This window comes from Lates calcarifer, linkage group LG15 (genome assembly GCF_001640805.2).
Source record: "Lates calcarifer isolate ASB-BC8 linkage group LG15, TLL_Latcal_v3, whole genome shotgun sequence".
NCBI classification, from domain to species: Eukaryota; Metazoa; Chordata; class Actinopteri; family Centropomidae; genus Lates; species Lates calcarifer.
The window spans coordinates 15123570-15134766 of record NC_066847.1 but is presented as its reverse complement, the minus strand read 5'-3'; positions in this window follow the sequence as shown (position 1 = coordinate 15134766).

Below are 11197 nucleotides of genomic sequence, written 5' to 3'. Positions count from 1 at the left end.
TAACAAAATGTGCAAAATTCAAAGGGGTCTGAATACTTTTCGAATGCACTGTATACATATGTAAAATTTACAGATAGATAGATAGATAGACTGATTGATCTTCATTGAGGCTGACAGGACTCACCACGTTATTCTGCTATTTCAAATTCTTTCAGGGACCCAGATATGAGCTATCAGATTGCCTCATACAAAATTGTCCCTGAGTGGGAATACCAATTCAAAATGGGGATTTTATTTCAGCGACTGCCTGAGGGCAAACTACATCAAACTAAACACAGATCACATTAGAGTCTGAGATGACAAATAGAGACCTTGAATAACTGCATTACTGCTATTATATTTGGAAATGGAAAAAAATTAATTTCACCACACTGCAACGTTTCAGTTTCTTACAGATTTGCAGGCAGCCACAGATATGCGTTTTGATATAAATCATTTACAATTTCATCAGAGAAACATTTGTTCACATTTATAGCATTCTATATTTGTGTTATCTGACTGCACAGTGGCACTGAACCTAAACTAATAGCAGAGACACAAAGGCGAGATCTGGCACAACTGACTTAAAGATTTTAAAGACTGACTTGAAGAATTTTCTGTCAAGATATATAAAAATACTGGGCTGTGAATAATAATTTTTGATGTGGTTGTTCAAGTACCAAGTTGACAATAATTAAAATCACATGTACACCTTATTGCTCATTGAGGAGCCCAGAATCTATGAATATGCAAATACAGTGCATTTTGTTTCAGAAGTGTAACTGCTGATACAAAATGTTTGCTGATTGTTATGTCACAAAATCATGCTCATACACATGTGTTAAATTGACATTTAAGGTAAGCACAGAGAAACTCTCCTCCTTTAGCAGATGAATGTGAAAGCAGCCTTCAGTGACAAACCCTGCATATATATCATTCTGCACAGTGACGCTTAACAACCAAGTGAACAAACAAAAAGCCAGTGGTGAAAAGTAACTGTAAGTACATTTACTTTTAGTAGTGCACAAGTACAGTTTTAGGAACTTGTATTTCATTTATTTACATTTAATCCTACTTCTTACTTCTAGTACATATGAGAAAGAAATATTGTACTTTTTATTCCACTACACTTATCTGACAGCTTTATTAACTGGTTACTTTGCAGATCAAAATTTTGCATCCATAACATGTGATTATCTTATTTTTATTATAAATATATGTGAAGCAAATTTACCCAAGTGTATACTTTAGGTATAGTTTTCTGATAATACCTCTGTACTTTTTCTTTCTTTTTCTTTTTTACAGTTACAAAACATTGCTCAATACTGAATGCACTTCTTCAAAGTTTTTCATACAGTCAATACAACAGCTGTCAATGTGGACTAAGCTGTGGATCAGTTTTCATTGTTTTGACACAAAATGCATTCAGTGACCACATCTTTAAAAATACATGAAGTGTTTTCTCACTCAAACATAGCCTCCACAAAACTGTTTCCACTCTGCTGAGGTGAGGTGTCCCTTTTCACTCCACCTTAGGCGTTGATCCTCAGAAAGGATGCAGTGGAGGGAGTCTTTTTCCAGTTTCTTTTGGTCACCAAACTTAGAACCAAAGCATCACACAACATAATGTGTGGCTATTTCCCATTGTCCAAACGGATGAATTCAGAGGTGGGCCTTCTGTGGTGGTGACAACAATGTTTATAGCTGCTCTTGAACAAGAATCATGGAGGAGAAATAGTGTGGTCATTGCTGGATACCTGGAGCTATACGACTTTAACAACCACAGTTACCGTGATATGAACAGAAAAAGAGCAGGTCAGGAGGCAAATTAGTGTGGTACTTGGGATTTAGGGTTTCATTTAAATTTCACTAATAATTAACTGGTAGTAAACAGTTTGTGGTTACTGTTAAGCTAATGTTATAATGAGCTAAAATAAGCCTTGAACTGATCATGCAGGTGAAGAACCTGAAACAACTAGTGGTACTCCCTGTGATTTTTCCTCTATCTGAGGATCTCACGTATCCATACAGATCTCCATTTCCCTGTGTCCAGGGTATTATATGGGAGCAGCCTCTCATCCTGCCTTCCACCTGTAGCTTATAGATATATATAAATAACATGTACAGATATGTGAGTTTACTTTAGTTAGGCTAAGGATAGGTGATTTGGTGGTTGCCTAGCAACAGTTAAAAAAAAAAGAAAAAAGACTATATTGCTTTTCTTTAAATTGTTTTTTAATTGTTGTAAAAAAAATTTAAAAAAACACCTGCTAAACCACTGTCTGGTCGTGGCCTTACAATCCACTCATCACGCCCAAAAAGGAGTTCTTTTCCTCATGGAGGTGCAAAGTTTATTGACAATGATGCTGGATGTCTGGACATATTTACAGAAGATTGCCAGACAATGGATCATTGTAGGACCAAGCTGACTTGCACTGTTGCATTTCTATACCTGATGCTAAGTATGTTTAGTGAATATGTATAGTTTTGTTACATATCACAGGAATTACTATATTACTTGTGTCTATGACATGTAATTAAGAAAAATCCATGCAGTAAAGAAGTACTGTTATAAAAAATACAAGATGCAATCAAAAACTGTGACTGAGACTGTGCTTCTAATTGGCAAAAAAACATACCTCATTTAAATTTGGCTACCATTGCCATCCAAGTAGTCACCTTATGCAGCTATACATCATTCTCAGCCTCCCTGCTACGCTTGGAATGCTCTCTGGAAGTCCCTGTCAGCACTGGATCTCCTCCACTGTGTCAAAACAGCAACCCTTCAGCTTGAATTTCATTTTGAAGAAGAGGAAGAATTCACAAGGAGCCAAATGCTCCAAGTAGAGTGGGTGGGAAGCGACAATTGTGTTGGTGCAGCCAAAAATCTCAGGTGTCATGATCAAAATGGTGCAGTAGAACTCGGCATTGACAGTCTGACCCTGGGGAACAAATTCACTGTGCACAATCCCAGGAATGTCGAAGAAAATGTGAAGCTGTTCCAGTTACCCCTCGTAAAAAACTGGAAACGCAGGGCTTTTACTTGTAGTGGTATATTTACAAAAATACATTTTTTTTAGTAGAGGTGGACTTTAGGTTATTTCAGGTTCAGGTGAACAAATGGCAGTAACTCCACACACAATACTGAAAGCGTGTACATTTTCACAAGATAACATTAATGTATAATATTGTTGGCCTTTCATGCATTTATAGGATGGGAATATAAACAGGAGAACCTCAGCTCCAGTTGAGTTGATCTGAAATAAATCACCATGTTTCTGTCATTGCTTTGCTTGTTAATGTCATTTTATTTTTAATGTTTTCTGGTGCACAGCAGTTCAAAAACTCTCACAAGCTGAGCTGAAGTTCAATATGCACCTGAATCAAAATGAAATAGTACAGCCTGCGCTCCTGATCCCTCCATATGTTTCCATATAGATATTAAGCCATCGATTAGGGGAATGCTGTCATGTAGTTGGCAGCGATTAGGCTGCTGGCTTTGGCACCCAGTCAACAACAAATTCACATGCTAATGTCTTCCAAATCAGGTCTCGCCCCCAAACTGGTTTCCCTTATTGACTTGATTCCCTGATTGGACAGATGGCTACCTTTCAATATTACAGACGTCTGTTTATGTTACAGGGTTGTGTGTGAGTGTGTTGGGGGGGGGGCTCCAGAGCTTATGAATAAACAACAACAATCATCTAGATAAACAACAACATTATCTGGTGTCTGAACCTTGGCGACGATCCATTATGGCCATTACTGTCACATTGTGTGCTACAGTTGGCTTTTAATTGCTCTTATTTGCGATTGAGAATGGGAGGGAAAACTCAGACACTGTATCAGTCGACACTCTTAATTGATTTGTCCTCATGCTTGCCAAGACCACAGTCAATACAGTCGAGTGCCATGAAAGCGTTAGAGTTAGGACTGAAGGCACAAGCACTGAGGACAAAACCAAGGCTTGTGGAGAGAAAAGGGAGAAAGAAAACAGTATTTCTATTTCTCTCAGCCCTCCCTCCACCTCCTCCTCCTCATCCTCCTCCTCCACACATCTCTTCCTCACCTCTTGCTCTGCTCTTTCTCTCTCTGCTCTCTCCCCTCTCCATTTTCGTGCCTGGCAGCAATCTTTCTCAGGAGACTTTCTCTGCAGTTGTGTGAGGAGAATGTCAGTCTTATATAGTTGGGAGTGTGTGTGTTTCTCTGTGTGCGTGTGGGTGTACGTGTGCCTGTGCGTATGTATGTGCGTGTGTGTCTGCCTCTACACGAAATGTCCCCTAGATGTGCTCATTAGCAAAACACAAGTGCGTATGGCTCCCCAGAACAAGGCATTCTGGGTACTGCCACTGTCTATCTTAGCTTTGTGAGTTTGTAAGCAACTAATGAACAGATTCAGGCAAGAATACAAGGCAGCCACACTACACACGCAGAGAGACACGCAGAAAAAAGACTAAATGACCTTTCATACATCACAGACTAAGAAAAATAATGAGTTGTTCAATATTCTACAAATTTAATATTCTGATTTTGTGTGTGGATGGTCTGAGGCTGAACCAAAAAAAAGAAAGAGAAAGAGGAAGAAAAAGAAAATAGAGAGGAAATATTTCTTCTCAACAGCACACCCCACCCCCCCACCTTCCAAAAAAGTATGTAAAATCAGATTCAAGTAGAGCTGCTGGTTACAATATATCCCATTCCATATTTAACGCTCAGAGCTGTCCTGCTGGTGGACTGAGAGAGGTGCTGATAGTGTGAAAAGATTTATTTTCTCTCACAGTTTGACTCAGTATGACTTTCAAATAGAAAGTAATAGTTTTTGTATTTGATTATATGAAAACTGACAACCCAATTTTTTAGAATGATACAACATTTTTGTAGTTGACCAAACATTTTTTCCCCAAGGTCCATTTAGTAATTGGTCTGTTTGTTTTGTTTTGTTTTTGTTTTTTTGCAGGTAAAGTACAGTAAATTATTGCAGTTAAAATAACATTTGGTCATCACCTTAAAAAGAGACTTGCAACAATTTAGTATTGCACTTCCATATAGGTGGGTGACTTGCCAGTGACCTATTTTTTTCAGTGTTTATTGACTTTGTTAATTAAAATGTACCAAAAAAAAGAAATTGCCCAGGAACACTCAATCCACTCTCCTGTATGGGACATAAAAGAGAAAGTAGTGGATTTAGAATGATTTATCTATTTTTTTACCATGATGAAAAAAATAATTCTTAACACTGATTTGGTCAGGGGAGTGACTAAAAAGTAAATTTGTTATTATTGGTCAGGAAATCTTTCACAGTCACTATTCCATCTTCCAATGAACCAGCAGTAGTAGGAACAGAAGAAGCAAGATATCCTGACTTTTCATAATGCATACAGTCAGTAGTGTAGGTTAAGCTCAGATGACATAATCAGGGTCATTTTCTCATACTCATAAAGTTGTTCCAGTACTGCTCTCTATGACGAGCAAACAGATCTTCTGGTGTGAAATAAATATTTCTCTCCATACAAGTAAGCACATATTTGCTGCAAATGTTGTGTAAGGTGCAGTAATCAGTACCAGAAAATAAGAGCAAATACAGTTTTAGTGTAACATCAGCAGCACAGCAGTATGTAGAGATAGCCTATCCAAAGATAGGGTTATAAAATATTGTTGTGCGAAATGTATTTCAAGCTGAGCAGGGGCACTCATAAATAGATATCCTCATGTACAAAAGGAAACAATTTATATCCAATCATCCCTCTGTTCAAAACTAATCAGCACATGGCCACAAAAGGAAAAACACACTAATCTCACATGAAATAAAATGCTGTGAAATGAGCAGGTGCATAGGTGAACAAAGATAAATATAGCCTGGCTTGATGAAATAATTTCTCTACCTGTCCTGGATAATAACTCATTATGTTAATCACAAGCCCTATTAATCATTTTCTCATTTGAACTGTCAGGATGTGATTGTTGTATAAGGACATTCTGTGAAGTACAGTGAAAAGATTTGCCTTTTACTATTCATCAAGAAAAAAATTTGAACATCAGATTGGAAATCAAGGCTAAAGCTTCTGTGAAGTGTCTGGCCCGAGCTGTAACAGTGAAAAGCTTCCTCACATCTTGAGCAGTAAAAGAGAAAGCAGTGATGATAAACGCATAACCTGCTCTGGCTGTTAGATCCTGATGGTGCTGTAACACAACAGCACAACAGGAAGGATATTAGCAGTAGCCAGGAGAGTGTGTGTCTCTGCATACTGTATGTGCTTTCCTGTGCATATGTGGTGTGTGGCACCAGGCTCATATATTGTGATTGTCTCATTGTGAAAATGCCCTACTGGGGTGGCCAGCTGTTCCTGTGCCCATAAAAAGGAGGCAGGAATGTCTGGTGGGATGAAGGAGGCTGCAGAGACACAGAGAGCCGCACACACACACTTGCTTTAGAGGAGCAGATGTAGGACACAAAAATTTAACACAAAAAGGCTGAAAACTCATTCAAAGACACACCCACATTCATATACACTTGTATGTATGCATTTAACATCACTTTATACAGACTTACCCACATACAAATACAAAGACACACACACACACACACATATACACATGCAGCAGCAGCAGTAGCAGACGAGGTGGTGGAGGCGTTATCTGTCCATATCTGTGCTTGGAGCCACAGCAGTCTCCAAGGCTGCTATCAGCTCTCCCATTATCTCTGTCTGAGAGTGTGGAGGAGGAGGAGGAGGACAACGATGAAGCCTGCTTCCCCACCCCCCATCAACCAGCTCCCCTCATCGCTCCCGTACGTACACACACACACACACATATTAACACACACTCAGCACCAACTCGTTAAGAAGGCGGAAATGAAATGTCTGTCCCCCGAGTCGCCCGAGAGGCAGAGCTTTGCTGCTGTGGCAAACAGACAGAAGGATAAGGAAGGGAAAGAGATGGCATAAACAGGACTGAAAGAATACGTTAGAGGATGAAGAAGATGGAGAGATAGACGGGATGGTCGGGGGAGGAAAGAGAGGAAGCAGACTACTGCTGCAGCCCCTACCTCAGGTCTCATTAACTTAATGGTCTCTGTGGATGGTGAAGGGCTGAGCAAGGATGGAGTGCAACGGGAGAGGAGAGGAGAGGAGTAACTGCAAAACAAACTTAACATGATGTTTCATTTGGTTATAATGCTTATTTTAGGTTTTCAAAGAATTTTCAGTGCATATATTTTTCCTTAATCTTTAGTACAGTAGTGCTCATGTCGTGGTGCATTTTTAAATACCCATTTGTTATTGAAGACAAAAATACAAAACTAAAGTTTCAGCAAAAATATACAGATACTGCTCAAAAACATAACTATCCCAGTGCAGAGAGAAGACCAGTGAAAAATCCTGGTTCATGATCCAGTGTGTCATTTATACAGATTGTTCTCCACCAGGGCCTAAACAGGCTAGCTAGATAGTGGGTACATGAAGTGCTAAAAATATAGGATGTAATATAGGCAGGGTAGGGTAAAGTATATCTGCTAATATAAATTATATATAGCAATATAAATAACACAAATTAAATAGCATAAAACAGAAAATACTACATTCTGTCTCTTGCATTCTGTTCATGAGAGCCAGAAAAATGTCCTGCTTTTGGACAAGTAAATCTTAGGCTGATCAAATGCACGGAGTAAAAGATCAGTAATTCCTTTTTTCTTCACTCACTTGTTTTCATCTGTGTGCCACATCAGCTTTTAGTTTTTTGTGCTAGTGGCACAGCCGTCAGTGTTGACAGGGTATCCACTGCTATCATCTGGACTGTCCAGCCACTGGTGCCACAGTCTGAGGAGCTTCTGCACCACTTCAGGTCTGACGCAGAGACACTCAGACACATGAGACAGCTTTTAGAGGACTGCTGTCTGGAATATAGATGTAGATTGGACAGAGAAGTTACTTCCTGGTACTGTGCTGTCAAATTTTAATATAATGTCCTTATTGTGTGTGTAGGATGGATGCGATTAGATTTACAAACACCAACAAGAAGGCTATTGGCATTTCCACTGAAATACTGGTCTCACCATGGTAACACATCAGCTTTCTGCATGTCTATATTCAAAATGTATTTCCATGACACTATTAATCAGAGGTGTCAAGTAAGTGTAGCGTGTAAAACAACCATTCAGTAATGTGAACTGGGATGGAAAGATCATTCATCATATTCTAACTCTCTGCTCTGGTCTGAAAACGCAAGCAGCTGCTGATTTGCAGCATGACAGGGCACAGGCCACTAAAAGAGACAAAGACAGACATGCTGAAGAATGAGACAGATGACAGACCTCAAACTATTTAACATACATCAGACTGCCAGTTGGTAAAAACACAAGTGGGACATTGCGGAGATGAATGGGAGAGGAAGGGAGCTGAAGAGAACAATATTTAGCACAGAGGGACCGATGGGGGAGAAAAGTGACAACAATGGAGCCAATACGAGTAGAAAAGCTATAATTCATGGGAAATGTACTGAGAAATAATTTGTCATCTCTGTTAAAAGTACCTTGATCACAGCTGTGTAGGTCTGCAGGGAGAAGCATCTTCAGAGAATTGCTTATCCACCATTACAGCAACTCACTACATTCAAGTTCACTATTTCACACACAAGGTTTTCTTTAAGCTACTGCAACACCAGCAAACAAATACACACATACACAGCAACACACCTATCTCTCTTTCTCTCTCCCTCTCACACATACACACACACACACACACACAAATGCATGCATGCACACATACACACACACGCATGCACATGCACGCACACACACACACACTCATACACACAGCCTGCCACACTGCAGGGACTATCTGACAAGGCCAAAGTGATGTTGGTTTCAGGGGACCGCAAGTCGGTCCCTCCACAGATGGGCCGGGGCCCTGCACCCTTTCCCTAATGCTCCATTCTGCAGCTGTGTGAGATTAGCTAGGTACCATCAATGCTAATTTGTGCTGATACAACCAAAACTTTTATTGAGACGAGGGTAAAAAAAAAAGTAGATAAAATACACACACACACAAACACACACACCCCTGGTACATCGAAGATGTCTCCTTGAGTCTGCTGCAGAGGCTGCACCCAAGGTGTACAGAGTCCAGGCTGTGTATTTAAATACATAATTATTAATGATTGTTAAAGATTGGTGTTATGATCATTTCTAGGAATTTTAGTAACCAAGTTTTGCAGAGGTTTAAACATTGTTTTTTGTTTTGTTTTTTACATTTCACAACCTAAAACACATGTTTATTATTGTAAACATGTCAACAAAGGTTGTCTAATCTAAAGGAATTGCTTATTTTAATCCAAACCACAATCTTTTCCTAAACCTAACCAAGCAGTATTCATGTCTAAATCTAATCAAACTGTAACTATTCCATAAGCCTAACTACATGTTTATTGTAACCATGATGATGAACATCCAGTACAAACACTAAGGGATTCATAGATAGATGAGGCAGAGAGACCAAGGATGCAACCCAGAATACTTTTATTTTCTTTACCTCTGACAACTGCCTCCAAAACAGTTGTTTTACAATACAGAAACCCTATTAACCATTTTCTTTTATCTCTGAGAGCCACACTAGCCGAGCAACTGAATACTGGACACTGAGTAACTGTTTAGTTTCACTTTGATCTCTGCCATTCTCTCATGGCCATCTGATCCAGGGTAATTTTCTATAATTTTCTCAACAGGCCACAGGCAATGAGGAGCAACTTTCACAATTTAGATTTTCTGTGTTAGTGGTTAGTTTCAAATTTGGGACGTGGTTCCTGATGGAATTTGTCCACAAATGCTCAGTGAATATTTGGCTGTGTTACTAGCATCTTTTCCCCAAACCAGCTGACCTCTGGTTTTGAGAGAGTGATGCATCCCACCGCCCTATTGAGAGCAAATGAGTGACAGGATCTAGATCTGAAGAGATGTATCCCAGAGGTTTTAAATTATGGATTCCCTCTACTTCTACTGGAACAGTAGAGAGAACCACAGTAGGCACGGACTGGCTGCCCATCATCACCCTCTCATCTTTCACAGACTTGAAAGATACCAGCAAAGTGTAGAGAGTTGGGAAGACTGAAACTGAATCTGACCTGTTGATGCAGGAGTTGCGCTTGAAGTGCAGGGACCATGTCATGGAATGTCCTTCTAAATTCTGCATATGCAGGATGTTCCTTGCCATGAACCACTTGAAGGCCATGAGAAAGTCATCTTAGTCAAGACTTTCCAAGGTAACCAGATGTCCACATCTTGTTGTCATACAATTGAATATTATTCCTTTGTATTTTCCATATTTTCTTCCTGCCTTTGTGGTAAATGGTCTGAGGCAGTCAATGCCAGTGGAAAGCCAGTTGTAACAGCTTAAGTCTAGAGGGCAGCAAATCTGCCATTTTGGGGATATCAGCAGATGTACGCCATATTTGATGCCAATATCTTCACTGCACCTCAGCATAGAGACAATCAGGGCATAAGTGCAAAGGTCATTCATTGACCTCCTAGATCAGAAGTTTTGCAATGTGGTGTCTTGAATCCAGCACAATTAGATGCATAGTATCAAGAGATCAAGATCTTCAGCTCTCCCGAGCTGTCCTCCAATACAGATAACATCAAGACCGTGATCCAGTTCCGGAGCAAAGGATGGCAACTGACTTGCTGAATGAATGGGTTTGTCAATAGTTCTGCCAGGAAACTATCCATCTGGTTGACCATTTCAACATCAAATCGAGGATTAGAAGCTGAATTGGCAATAAGGTGAGAGGCCACTGCTGCCATGGTGTGCTTCCGGGTGTTGTATAATGAGACATCCCAGGTTTTCGCATGGTTTCCTAACCTCACTGATGTCCTTGTTTATCTGGAGATTGGCAAATAAGCAAGACCGCTGGGAATTTGTGAGAGGAAGAAACTAAGGCCCCATACTCCATTGCTGTGGTTCCATCAATTCAGAGAGGGCTTTGCAGATGCGTGTGCCAGAGTTGAAGTCATTTCAGTACTGTGGTGGAGTTGTTCTAAAAGATAGCCTCTTGAATGGGTACAGTGATATCCTTCTTGAGAAGTGTAGCCAAATAAGTGCAATTGTGAGCAGCTTAAGGTTTTCAGGTGTCACTCTAGACTTTGCCATGACAAGCGCGACAGATGCCCAGCCAGGCTGATCTTCAGAGCAAAAGTAGGCCACTGAACCACTGGCTCTCAGAAGAATCA